The 14,222-nt window shown below is 38.5% G+C and overlaps 1 protein-coding gene across 8 annotated transcripts in view; it reads right to left on the bottom strand.

Annotated features, from left to right (window-relative positions):
• Positions 1 to 14,222, bottom strand: part of FAM13A (family with sequence similarity 13 member A) — a 369,758-nt gene that overhangs the window by 130,630 nt on the left and 224,906 nt on the right. The window lies entirely within an intron of this gene.

The following is a 14,222-nucleotide window of genomic DNA, read 5'->3' on the forward strand; positions in this document are numbered from 1 at the left end:
TATCCTAAAATTGTATAAAAATCATGTAAGAGTTTCAGGAAAGATTGAAACCCTTGGATCAAGTGTATTTATGATACTGGAAGCCTTTTCTCATCTCTAAGCTTTCTTATGCTTGTCCTTCAACTGGAATGTCATCTGTTCATCACTGGCTACTCACCAACTGCCTAAGACCAAACCAAATCTTAACTTCCTTTGAGGTTGAGATAAGAATCCACTGCCCACAGAGCTTCTCTAATTAACCTCAGGTCTTTTTTTTTTTTTTTTTTAAGATTTTATGTATTTATTTGACAGAGAGAGACACAGCGAGAGAGGGAACACAAGCAGGGGGAGTGGGAGAGGGAGAAGCAGGCTTACCGCTGAGCAGGGAGCCCGATGCAGGGCTCGGTCCCAGGACCCCGAGATCATGACCTGAGACGAAGGCAGACGCTTAACGACTGAGCCACCCAGGCGCCCCTTAACCTCAGGTCTTAATAACCTTTCCCAACTTTGAATTCCTATAATACACCACCACAAAATCTACACTTGATTTCACGTCATCTGATACCTTCACCTTAGTTGTTTTATATTTCTAGGTTATATGGCTTCAACCAGATGCCTGGAGACTATAATCTGTCTCACGCTCTTCCTCTTTTTCCCCTCTCCCCTGTCCCTCTCTTCATCTTACATATATTATTATTTTTAACGTTTGAGCCATCAAGTTTAGCAAAGTTTTGAACCATTAATACTTATTGTCAGACAATACAGTCTTCAACTACAAGATATTCCCAAGACAGTGACTGACCAAGAAACTAGGATAACAGGCAATTAAAAAAAATAATACAGGGATAATTGTAAACATAAATATTTAATAAATTCATACCTCTATGAGGATTACATAAAAATAACATTTGAAAATAATTTAGCAAATAGTTATATTTAACACAGAGCAAAGTAAACACTCAGTAAAAACTAGCTTTTATTAACATTGTTGTTATGTGAAATTTGCCCAAATCTGATGATTACTAATAAATTGTTCCAATGCATTTCTCTGTAGAACTTTTATAAGATCATGAAAAATCAAGGAAAACAAGGCAAAAATTTTTTTTTAAATTATGACCTCTATAGTTCATTGAGATATTTGCTAAGATTACTTATGAAAGAAATATTAGGGGCACCTGGGTGGCTCAGTCAGTTGAGCATCCAACTCTTGATTTTGCTGAGGTCATAAGCTCAGAGTCCTGGGATTGAGCCTGGCATTGGGCTCCAGGCTCAGCGAGAAGTCTGCTGAGATTCCCTCTCCCTCTCTCTCTGCCCCTCCCCCCGCTTGTGCTCACTCTTTCTCTACCTTTCTAGAATAAATCTTTTTAAAAAAAGAAATATTTAGATAAGCAGCAAGAGAACATCTGAAAAGTACAAATATATACTATTTATATATTTCATAAAGGGGCTCCTTTTGCATGTGGTTATTTTTCATAAGAGTAGGCAAGAAAAATAAACACACTGAAAAAGCAGTAAGATTTCAAACTAGTTAGCTAAAAAAAATCTCATACCCAGACTTAATTCTCTCAATATTAAAACCAATACAAGAGCAGTTGTTTGGCAATATTTCATGGTGTTAAAAGGTTCAGTGATAATTTGGGGGTTCTAAATTCAATTCAATAGTTTACACAGAGGAGAAATAGTCTAAGGTAAAAAGGCAATATGCAACTGATTCCATTTTGTCAGTTTATATTAAAATAGACTACATAATGCAAATCACTTAAAACTCAGATACCAGAAACTACATCAGCTACATTATTAAAGTATATTTTTGTGATGATTTAATCTCTACAGAAATAAAATAGACATGACTATCATTAATCATGAACTTCAAAATATAAACTCCTAATTAATATATACCAAAGTAGTACAAAGAACTGAACTTGTGCACAGAACATGAAAATACCACATGAAGTTTGAGAGAACAAAACTGTTAGAAAAAAATAGCTCAGGAACTGTTAAGACTACTAGAACTATAGTGCATACACACACACACACACACACACACACACACACACATATACATACCTACATACATATTTCAAAAGGAATGCATGTTTTTAAAGGGGATTAACAGTCTTGAATGTATACCTTGAGGACTGTACATTTTCATTACAGAAATGACTGTAGGAAAAACAGAGTGATAAAATTTTAAAACCTGCTACCTTACTGATGTTATTAATTTTAGTACAAAAGTATGAACTTTGAGAAAAGGAAAGAGATCACTTCCTTTACCTTAGCTGGAATTAAGCTTTTTAGAAACACATGATTTGAGCCTTGGCCTTGTTGGGTAGATAGAAGGGATAGTTTTATTTTTATGCTCTGGGTATCCATCTCAGATTGTGTAAAATTCAGTGGTTGACTTTGAGATGGTACTCAAGGCTCCTTTCATCATAACTCTCTGAGGAGGAATAGGACCTCAGTCATCCAAGGCCAAGGATACAAGGATACATGTTATTACAATGTAGCTTGTACTTTTCTTCTGGTTCCACGCTCCCTTTTTTGCCAATTGGCATGTTGAGATGTAATGGGCCCAGACAGGTTAGAAGAAATGGGCCAAGGAGGTCACCTAGATCTGCTCTGTCTAATCAAGGGCTGTTCCTGATTCCATGAGGTTCAGCCAAGCTCTGTGGGGCAGGGACTCCAAATAGGACTAAAAGTCTTACTCCAATAATGGAGCTAATGTGCTTGGAGAGACCCACCTGCAGCCTCCCTCATGATGTGTGGCTGCAGTAGGCAAACGACCAATGGTCTGGGATGCTGACAGGGGTGGCCGGCTTTCTCTTTCCACTGGAGATACCCATTTTTCACACCACATTTTGCTGCTCTATTTTTGTGATTTCTCCATGATAACTTTGGTTCTTGGAGGTGAAAACTATCAACGCCCCCAAACCATCTATAGAAAACATTTTGCTCAGAACAATCTGCCATTGACTGAGTTAAGGATCCATGCACATGCTGTGTGATTTATGTGTACCACTGAAATAGTAAGAACCCCAGGGATTGTAAAAAGAGCACATTCCATGCAGGTATTTGCAGGCACGGAACAGACTAACACAAGGAATTTGAGCTGCTTTAGATTTTGAGATGCCATGGGAATAGAAACACAAGAGTAACTTCTGACAATGTAAAATTAGGAAATATTCTCTTAGATGTTGTTGCTATTGTTATAGAGATTTAGTGAACATTTCTCTGTGTTAGGCATGGTTCCAAGAGATTTATGTCAATTAATCTGTTTAACTGTCACAACAACTCAAAGAGGCAGGGACTATTATTACCATCTCACCAATGAGGAAACTGAGGCATCAAGAACGTGAGTTATCTGTCCCACTGAGAAGTGGCAGAGCTATGAACCCAGAGAGTCAGGCCTCAGTACTTGTGCTTACCACTACTTTCTGTACTTGGCTTACATGCGAAACATTAGAATTGCAAGAAGAAAAGGCACTTTTGGATGAAAGTCACATTATATCCCATAATGCAAACCATTTTCTTCCTCCCTTTTTTTGGCATTAGTAGTTAAAATTCTCTTTAAATTGATCCCTCTGGCATCTACTGAACAATTCTAGCAGTATAATCATAGGGGAAAGAATCAGATATGAGGACAAAACTATATGGAAAATGTGTTCATATTTTTCATTTATAATAGGCCAAAAAATGTAAGTATTTTGTAATTATGGCACATCTATATGATGGATCATTTAATCATTAAAATGTCTCTAAAGTTTTTAATGAGACTGAAATAATTGTGCCATGATATATAATATAGTGTGAGCTCATTTAGCAAACAAAAATGCATAGTTATATGCCTCCAATAAAACTCAGGTCATCACCATACTTAAAACATACATGAATAAATTTCAAAGGCCAAAAAACAAATTCTGTCACAGTAAACACTACAAATGTTTTAACACGATTTCATCTTTAAAAATTGAACAAGAAATTCAGCACCGGAAAAACATGTCTCTGGAACAAAGCTCTGATTTACCCTGATACACTGACATAGTCAGTGTCCTAACAGCATTAAAAAATAATGTGCCTCAACTTAACATTTATCCATATGAACCCGTCAGTGAAGGCACAATAGTAAATCCTGAGTACAGGCGCTCTCTGCCCCAGTCAAGTGCAGGGTAGGAGTTGTCTGCCCTGCAGGACTGAAACAAAGGGCTAGCAGGTGAGTCAGAAGGAGAAGGAGCTCAACTGACTGGACAGGGACCTGTCTCTCAAATGTGAAACTCTTCTTTTCTTTGTGTAGGTGGAGTGCATTCCCTGCTTATTATAAGTTTCTTCCCAGAAAAGTAATGTGCCTGTGAATCAACTGTAGGGAAATTTATGGGTATTCTGAATGATTTGAGAGTTATCTAAGTTGTGACTGAGGGATGAGAAGAGCCTAGGGTCCTCTTACTACACTGCCGTCTTAGCCCCCTCCTCAACCGCAGGACAATTTAGAATAACAATTTAGAATGCTATTAAAATGGTCTTATTAATACATTTTTTAAAGTTCAAGCATAAAAAACTACTACTTTGGTCTTAGGAGTCACCCTAAGTACTGGTCAGTTGCTGTGCTTGCATTTCAAAATTACAAAACCTGTCAGTCTGTTCTTTTCATCATCAGGTACTTTGAGAGATGTTTGGAACCAGGCAGAAAACCACAATCAAGGTTCCAATGATGAAGGAAATTGTGATAGAAGAAATCTGAAAAGTTAATTTTTAACATTTAGACTTCCTAAAGAAAGTTTAGTAGACTGCCTCATTTCCTTGATCACTTTCTTCCTCTACTTGCCATTTGTTTGGAAGAGAGCAGAGCCTCTTGCCTTCCTTCAAGCTCACTGAACTCACACTCTTCATAACAAGAAATGGGGACATAATGGAGTACCAGAAACGAGATGTTCAGCTCCAATTTCTTTAAAAAGACATTTCTAGTTTATTTTTTTTAAGATTATATTTATTTATTTATTTGACAGATTGAGAGAGAGAGAGAGAGCACAAGCAGGGAGAGCAGGAGAGGAAGAAGCAGGCTCCCCTCTGAGCAGGGAGCCTGATGTGGGGCTCCAACCCAGGACCCTGGGATCATGACCTGAGCTGAAGGCAGATGCTTAATGACTGAACCACCCAGGCGACCCAAGACATTTCTAGTTTTGGGCACCTGTGTGGCTCAGTTGGTTAAGCGACTGCCTTCAGCTCAGGTCATGATCCTGGAGTCCCGGGATCGAGTCCCGCATCGGGCTGCCTGCTCAGCAGGGAGTCTGCTTCTCCCTCTGACCCTCTCCCCTCTCATGCTCTCTATCTCATTCTCTCTCTCGAATAAATAAATAAAATCTTAAAAAAAAGACATTTCTAGTTTAAAAAAACTTTAAAAAATCCTCTAAGTGTGAGAAAAACCTTTGTTTTTAATAAATATGTCCAAGTTTGTTTTTCAAAGGTGAGGTTTGTTTACTAAATGGCTACAATTCTCCTGATAATTTGGCCAATCTATTATGTGCCAGCTACAGTGCTAATTGATGTTCCAGGCTGTTTTCTGAGAAAGTTATTAATATGCTTTAAGAAATTTTGGGGGGTTCGTTTCTTGTACATATCTTTCCCTTTTTTGTAAAAATGAGGCAGTGTTAAAGTTATAACTAATTAAAATTTCATCTTGCTCTAAATTCTAGTACTTTAGAATAAAATCAGTTTAACTTTGTTAGCAAAATTGTGTAAAAAGACAGAAACTTTACAATTAAAAAAAATGTACTGTGAAATAGATGAGCTCAATTACAGGTTTGCAGTATGGCCCAAGCAAGAACCCTTAGCACCTGGTTTCCCCCAACTGTTCTCTCCTCACCTCCTCTGCAAAAGTAAGTGCTATCACAGCAGAGACTTTTGTCTGTTTTGTTAATTGCTGTAGCCCTGACTCCTAGAACAGCACTTGGCAAACAGAAGGCAACCACTAAATAGCTACGTAGTAAATGAACAAATGAATGACCAAACTAAATGATATCATCTACCTTCCTCCCAGGAACACTGAAATGTTGACAGATTATCAGTTGATACCATAAAGCACATTAATTCCCCTGTGTAAGCAATACTCTTGTTTTAGACTCATTTATATTCATTTTTCAAAACTTGTAAGTTAATTTTAAAAATAGCTATGGTATGGAAATGGGAAGACAGGGCAGGAAGCTTTTACTTGGAGCCAGGTATCCTGGGACATGGGCTCAAGGAAGTCTCATCTTAAGATGCTCACAGAGAAGTCGGTACATGGTAGTAAGCTGAGGTCTCTTCACATCAACACAGTCCAACTGCTGTTTTACAAAGTTACTCATTCACATCCCTGACTTCAGGTCTTTTATCAGGGAAAAAAACAGGCAGAAGTAACTGCAAACTGAGCAGTTTAGGAATTAAGATAGAAGACTTTCATAAATTTTCCTTCTATTAGCAATATAAAAATAGCTTAAAAATTTTTGATCATTTATTTTTAATTATCAAAATCAATGATCAAGCAATGAGAACGTTTATCATCCCATCCCAAATGCAATCTTTTGGCTTCAAGTTCTTGCTAATTTAGAGGCCAGGATTAAGCAGGGTGATGGGGCCTTAAAACAGGATGTTCTGGAAGCTTATTCCAAAGGGATACTACGGACACTAGAAGGAATGCTGTGAAGCAGTGGTTCTTACCCAGGGGTGCACAATGGAATATCCTTTGGAGATTTTAAAAAGTACACCTACCTAAATTCATCCTACCACTCCACTTCGCAGTCTCAAAGAATATCTCTGAGATGGATGCTGGGCAGGTGTATTAAAAACAACAACAATAAAACACCTTAGAATAATATGTGCTGCTGAATCGAAGTTTTTAAATTTGCCAAGAAGTAAATAGTTTCTCTTTGACGGTTTTGAAAATAAATGTTAAGGCAAAAAAGATTAAATTAAATGAACATTAACTGAATTGTTTGATTATAGCTGGTCATATTGTTTCATGTTTATATAAGAAAAATTAGGTGGAAAATTAAGAAATTAGATGTTTATTTTAGAACCTGGGGTTCTAAATAAATCCTCAGTTTTGGGGACCTGGGTGGTTCAGTTGGTTGAGCGTCTGCCTTCGGCTCAGGTCACAATCCCAGGATCCTGGGATCGAGCCCCACATCGGGCTCCCTGCTCAGCATGGAGCCTGCCTCTCCCTCTCCCTCTGCCCCCCTGCCCCCTGCTCAGATGTGCTCTCTCTGACAAATAAATAAAAAAAAATCTTAAAACAAAACAAAACAAAACAAAACAAAAAACCACCCAGTTTTTGAACTGAAGGGAGATCTACTCCAATTGCCTTATTTCAAAAATGAAATCCAGGGATTCAGAGAACTGAAATGAGCTGCCCAAGATTGTATAGATAGTGGGAAAGTCAGCTATTAAAACCTTTGTCCTGGCCAAAGTGACAGTGAAAAGTAAAGTAATAACATGTAAAATCCAGGGCAAACAGAATGATCAGTGGTAGTTCAGGGAGGCCACATGCCTGCTGTGACCCAGAAGGAAAGCAGATGGCAACACCTTGCGCCAGGAGCACACTGCAACAGTGTGGAGTTGTAAGCTACCTCATAGAGTCTCATCACCAGCCCCAGCCTGATGTGAAGGTTTCGTTTATTTCAGAAAAATACATTTCTATCTTGTTTAAGTTGATGTTGTTTGGGGTTTATTTATATGCAAGGAAACCTAATCCAAACTGATGCAACATTTTGCTCAAATACTACTTTATCAGTAAAGCCTTCTTTGACACTATATAATATTCTCCTTTATGCTCTACTCCCCTTTACCTTGACCTTGCTTTCTTTATCACCACTGCACATAATGCCATCTGACATACTGTAGGTCAGATGTATAAACAAATTTATGTTTATTTATTTGTTGTCTTTTCCTCCTAACCAGACATAAGTTCTAGGAAAGCAGGAGCCCTCATGGGTTTGTGTTACAAACATGGTGGGATGCAGGGATGGCCAGGGGAGGGCCACAGAGGGGCATGGCCCACCTTAAAGGAAAACCCAACTGCTTACTTTATTGGGTTAAAATGTAGTCACATGGTGACACACTGCTGCCTGGGAAGTTAGGGAAAGTAGTCTTATAGCTGTATATCAATGTACCCAGCCAAGGAAGGGAGGCAGAATAGCTCTTGGGAGGCCCTTAGCAGTCTTGACCACAGACCTAAAAATAAATAAATAAATAAAGCCGTGTCTGAAAAGGATGTCTGGGGAGGAGCATTCCAGATAGAGAAAAGAGCAGAGCAAAGTCCTGAGGAAGAAGCATGATTCCCAAGTCTGAAGAACAGCAAGGAGGTCACTGTGGCTGGAGCTAAATGAATACAAACATTGGCAAGAGATGAGGTCAGTGATGTAGCAGAGGGCCCAGATCATGTATACTTAAAGACTTTGGTTTTTACCCTGAGCAAATAGAAAATTTTTGGAAAGATGATAAGGAGAGAAGTAACATGTCTGACTTTCATTTTAAAAGGGTCCTTACTGCTGCATGGGGGAAAAGACTGTAGAAGGGTCAGAGTGATGCAAGCAGACCAACTAGGAAGTCATGGAGATGCTCGTGGCTTGAATCCAGGAGCTGGGGAGAAGACTTTAGATTCTGGTTATATCCTGAATGTGGAGGCAACAGGATTAGCTGAGGCACTGGACATGGGGAAGCAGGAGTCAAGAATGATGCCAAAGTTTTTGGTCTGAGCACTGAAAGGATGAAACTGCCATCAGGGAGTTAGAAAAGATAGCAGGAGGTACAGATTTTGTGGGTAAACCAGGAGTTTATAGCTTTGAACATGCTAAAAACTTTAATAACTTTGGACATGCATAGTTTGAGATGCATATAACATAGAGAGATGTAAATGTCATATAGGGAGTTGAATATAGTGGTTGGAGATGAGAAACTTCAACTGAAAATACAAGTTTGGGAGTCATCTATCAGTAATTGGTATTTAAAAACTAAGTAATTAGAAGAGGTCACTTAGGGAGTGAATCTAAACAGAGAAGGGAGGAGATGAGACTAAGAACTGATATCCAGAGTATGCTGAGCTTAGAGAGAGAAGACCCAGAGAGATTGAGGAATGGACAGTGAAGGAGAAGGAAAAACAAAGAATGTCCTGAAAGGCAAGGGGAAAGGGTCTCAACAAGGAAGGGATATATACAGTTGCCATGTAATCCAGCAATTCTAAAACATATATCTACATATAGACTTGTACATGAATGTTCAGAGCAGCATTATTCATTATAGTCAAAAAGTGAAAACAATTCACACATCCATCAACTGATGTATGGATAAGCAAAATGTGTCTATCTGTACAATGGAATACTCCTCAGCTATAAAAACGAATGAAATACTGATGCATGCTATAACATCGATGAATCTCAAAAATATTATGCTAAGTGAAAGAATGCAGACACAAAAGAACACATTATTCCATTTATATGAAATGTCCAGAATGCACAGATCTACAGAGACTGAGAGTAGCTCAGTGGCTGCCAGGAACTGAGCAACGGGACGTGACTGCAGATGGGTATGGGGTTTGTTTTTGGGAGTGATGAAATGTTCTGGAATTAAATGATGTAGACAGATGCACAACTCTGTAAATATACTAAAAATTACTGAACTCTAATTTTAAGAGTTAATTTTATGGTATATAAATTATATCTCAGTAACACTGTTATTTAAAAAAGGAAGGTGGGAGCACCTGGGTGGCTCAGTTGGTTAAGCGACTGCCTTCAGCTCAGGTCATGATCCTGGAGTCCCTGGATCGAGTCCCGCATCAGGCTCCCTGCTCAGCAGGGAGTCTGCTTCTCCCTCTGACCCTCCCCCCCTCATGTGCTTTCTCTCTCTCATTCTCTCTCTCTCGCAAATAAATAAATCTTTAAAAAAAAATTAAAAAAAAATAAAGGAAGGTGTGATCAAGTGCATCATATGCTGCTGACAGGGTGAAGAGGATGAAAATTGAAACTGGGGGGTGGGGAGGAGCAAGATGGCGGAGAAGTAGGAGACCTAAATTTTGTCTGATCCTAGGAACTCAGCTAGATAGGGATCAAACCATTCTAAACATCTACGAACTCAACAGGAGATCGAAGAAAAGAATAGCAGCAACTCTGCACAGAAAAGCGACCACCTTCTGGAAAGTCTTTTCTGATTTGTTTAGTGTATATTTTTCTGGGGTCTTTGTTACCCTGTTAGCATTGTGTTCTCCCATTCATCTGTTCTCCTCTGGACAAAATGACAAGATGGAAAAAAATCACCTCAAAAAAAAAAAAAAAAAGAACAAGAGGCAGTACTGACTGCCAGGGACCTAATCAATATGGTCATTAGTAAGATGTCAGAACTAGAGTTCAGAAGGACGATTTTAAAAATACGAGCTGGGCTTGAAAAAAGCATGGAAGATATTAGAGAAACCCTTTCTGGAGAAATAAAAGAACTAAAATCTAACCACGTCGAAATCAAAAAGGCTATTAATGAGGTGGAATCAAAAATGGAGGCTCTAACTGCTAGGATAAATGAGGCAGAAGAGAGAATTAGGGATATAGAAGACCAAATGATGGAAAAATAAAGAAGCTGAGAAAAAGAGAGATCAACAACTACTGGATCATGAGGGCAGAATTCAAGAGATAAGTGATACCATAAGACAAAACAATATTAGAATAATCGGGACCCCAAAGAAGAAGAAAGAGAGAGAGGGGCTGAAAGTATATTGGAGCAAATTATAGCAGAGAACTTACCTAATTTGGGGAAGGAAACAGGCATCAAAATCCAGGAGGCACAGAGAAGCCCCCTCGAAATCAATAAAAATAGGTCAACACCCTGACACCTAACAGTAAGACTTAGGAGTCTCACAGACAAAGAGAAAATCCTGAAAGCAGCTCAGGACAAGAGATCTATAACCTACAATGGTAGAAACATTAGATTGGCAACAGACCTATCCACAGAGACCTGGCAGGCCAGAAAGGACTGGCATATCTTCAGAGCACTAAATGAGAAAAATATGCAGCCAAGAATACTATATCCAGCTAGGCTGTTGTTGAAAATAGAAGGAGAGATAAAAAGCTTCCAAGACAAACAAAAACTAAAGGAATTTGCAAACACGAAACCAGCCCTACAAGAAATATTGAAAGGGGTCCTCTAAGCAAAGAGAGAGCCTAAAAATAACACAGATCAGAAAGGAACACAGACAATATACAGTAACAGTAACTTACAGGCAATACAATGGCACTAAATTCATATCTTTCAATAGTTATCCTGAATGTAAATGGGCTAAATGCCCCAATCAAAAGACACAGCCTATCAGATTGGATAAGAAAACAAGACCCATCGATATGCTGTCCGCAAGAGACTCATTTTAGACCCTAAGACACCCCCAGATTGAAAGTGAGGGAGTGGAAAATCCTTTACCATGCTAATGGACATGAAAAGAAAACTGCGGTGGCAATCCTTTTATCAAACAAATTAGATTTTAAACCAAAGACTATAATAAGAGATGAGGAAGGACACTATATCATACTTAAAGGGTCTATGCAACCAGAAGTTCTAACAATTGTAAATATCGATGCCCCTAAAACGGGAGCAGCCAATTATATAAGCCAATTAACAACAAAAGCAAAGAAACACATCGACAACAAAACAATAATAGTAGGGGACTTTAACACCCCCCTCACTGAAATGGACAAATCATCTAAGCAAAAGACCAACAAGGAAATAAAGACTTTAAATGACACACTGGACCAAATGGACTTCACAGATATATTCAGAACATTCCATCCTAATGCAACAGAATACACATTCTTCTCTAGTGCCCATGGAACATTCCCCAGAATAGATCACATCCTAGGTCACCAATTAGGTCTCAACCGGTACCAAAAGACTGGGATCATTCCCCGCATATTTTCAGACCACAGTGCTTTGAAACTAGAACTCAATCACAAAAGGAAAGTTGGAAAGAACTCAAATACATGGAGGCTAAAGAGCATCCTACTAAAGAATGAATGGGTCAACCAGGAAATTAAAGAAGAATGAAAAAAATTCATGGAAACCAAAGAAAATGAAAACACAACTGTTCAAAATCTTTGGGATGCAGCAAAGGCAGTCCTAAGAGGAAAGTATATAGTAATACAAGCCTTTCTCAAGAAACAAGAAAGGTCTCAAATACACAACCTAACACTACACCTAAAGGAACTGGAGAAAGAACAGCAAATAAAGCCTAAACGCAGCAGGAGAAGAGAAATAATAAAGATCAGAGCAGAAATCAATGAAATAGAAACTAAAAGAACAGTAGAACAGATCAATGAAACTAGGAGCCTTTGAAAGAATTAATAAGACTGATAAACCCCTGGCCAGACTTATCAAAAAGAAAAGAGAAATGACCCAAATAAATAAAATCATGAATGAAAGAGGAGAAATCACAACCAACACCAAAGGAATACAAACAATAATAAGAACGTATTCTGAGCAACTCTATGCCAGCAAATTAGATAATCTGGAAGAAATGGATGCATTCCTAGAGGTGTATAAACTACCAAAACTGAACCAGGAAGAAATAGAAAACCTGAACAGACCTATAACCACTAAGGAAATTGAAGCAGTCATCAAAAATCTCCCAACAAACAAGAGCCCAGGGCCAGATGGCTTCCCAGGGGAATACTACCAAACATTTCAAGAAGAATTAAGACCTGTTCTTCTGAAACTGTTCCAAAAAATAGAAACGGAAGGAAAACTTCCAAACTCGTTTTATGAAGCCACCGTTACCTTGTTCCCAAAACCAAAGACGCCATCAAAAAGGAGAATTAGAGACCAATATCCTTGATGAACATGGATGCAAAAATTCTCACCAAAATACTAGCCAATAGGATCCAACAGTACATTAAAAGAATTATTCACCACGACTAAGTGGGGTTTATCCCTGGGCTGCAAGGTTGGTTCAACATCCGCAAATCAATCAATGTGATACATTAATAAAAGAAAGAACAAGAACCATACGATCCTCTCAATAGATGCAGAAAAAGCATTTGACAAAGTACAGCATTCTTTCTTGATCAAAACTCTTCAGAGTATAAGGATAGAGCGTACATACCTCAATATCATAAAAGCCATCTATGAAAAACCCCAGCGAATATCATTCTCAATGGAGAAAAACTGAGAGCTTTCCCCCTAAGGTCAGGCAGGGATGTCCACTATTCCCCCAGGAACATGGCAGGGATGTCCACTATCACCACTGCTATTCAACATAGTATTAGAAGTCCTAGCCACAGCAATCAGACAACAAAAAGAAATCAGAGGCATCCAAATCGGCAAAGAAGAAGTCAAACTCTCACTCTTTGCAGATGATTCGATACTTTATGTGGAAAACCCAAAAGACTCCACTCCAAAACTGCTAGAACTCATACAGGAATTCAATAAAGTGGCAGAATATAAAATCAATGCACAGAAATCAGTGGCATTCCTATACACCAACAACAAGACAGAAGAAAGAGAAATTAAGGAGTCGATCCCATTTACAATTGCACCCAAAACCATAAGATACCTAGGAATAAATCTAACCAAAGAGGCAAAGGATCTGTACTCAGAAAACTATAAAATACTCATGAAATAAATTGAGGAAGACAGAAAGAAATGGAAAAACGTTCCCTGCTCATGGATTGGAAAAATATATACTGTGAAGATGTCAATGCTACCTAGAGCAATCTACACATTTAATGCAATCCCTATCAAAATACCATCCACTTTTTTCAAAGAAATGGAACAAATATTCCTAAAATTTGTATGGAACCAGAAGAGACCCCAAATAGCCAGAGGAATATTGAAAAAGAAAACCAAAGCTGGTGGCATCACAATTCCGGACTTCCAGCTCTATTACAAGGCTGTCATCATCAAGACAATATGGTACTGGCACAAAAACAGACACATAGATCAATGGAACAGAACAGAGAGCCCAGAAATGGACTCTCAACTCTATGGTCAACGCATCTTTGACAAAGCAGGAAAGAATGTCCGATGGAAAAAAGATAGTCTCTTCAACAAATGGTGTTGGGAAAATTGGACAACCACATGCAGAGGAATGAAACTGGATCATTTTCTTACACCACACACAAAAATAGACTCAAAATGAATGAAAGAGTTAAATATGAGACAGGAATCCATCAAAATCCTAAAGGAGAACACAGGCAGCAACCTCTTCGACCTCAGCTGCAGCAACTTCTTCCTAGAAACATCGC

Source organism: Zalophus californianus, chromosome 2 (genome assembly GCF_009762305.2).
Source record: "Zalophus californianus isolate mZalCal1 chromosome 2, mZalCal1.pri.v2, whole genome shotgun sequence".
Lineage (NCBI taxonomy): Eukaryota > Metazoa > Chordata > Mammalia > Carnivora > Otariidae > Zalophus > Zalophus californianus.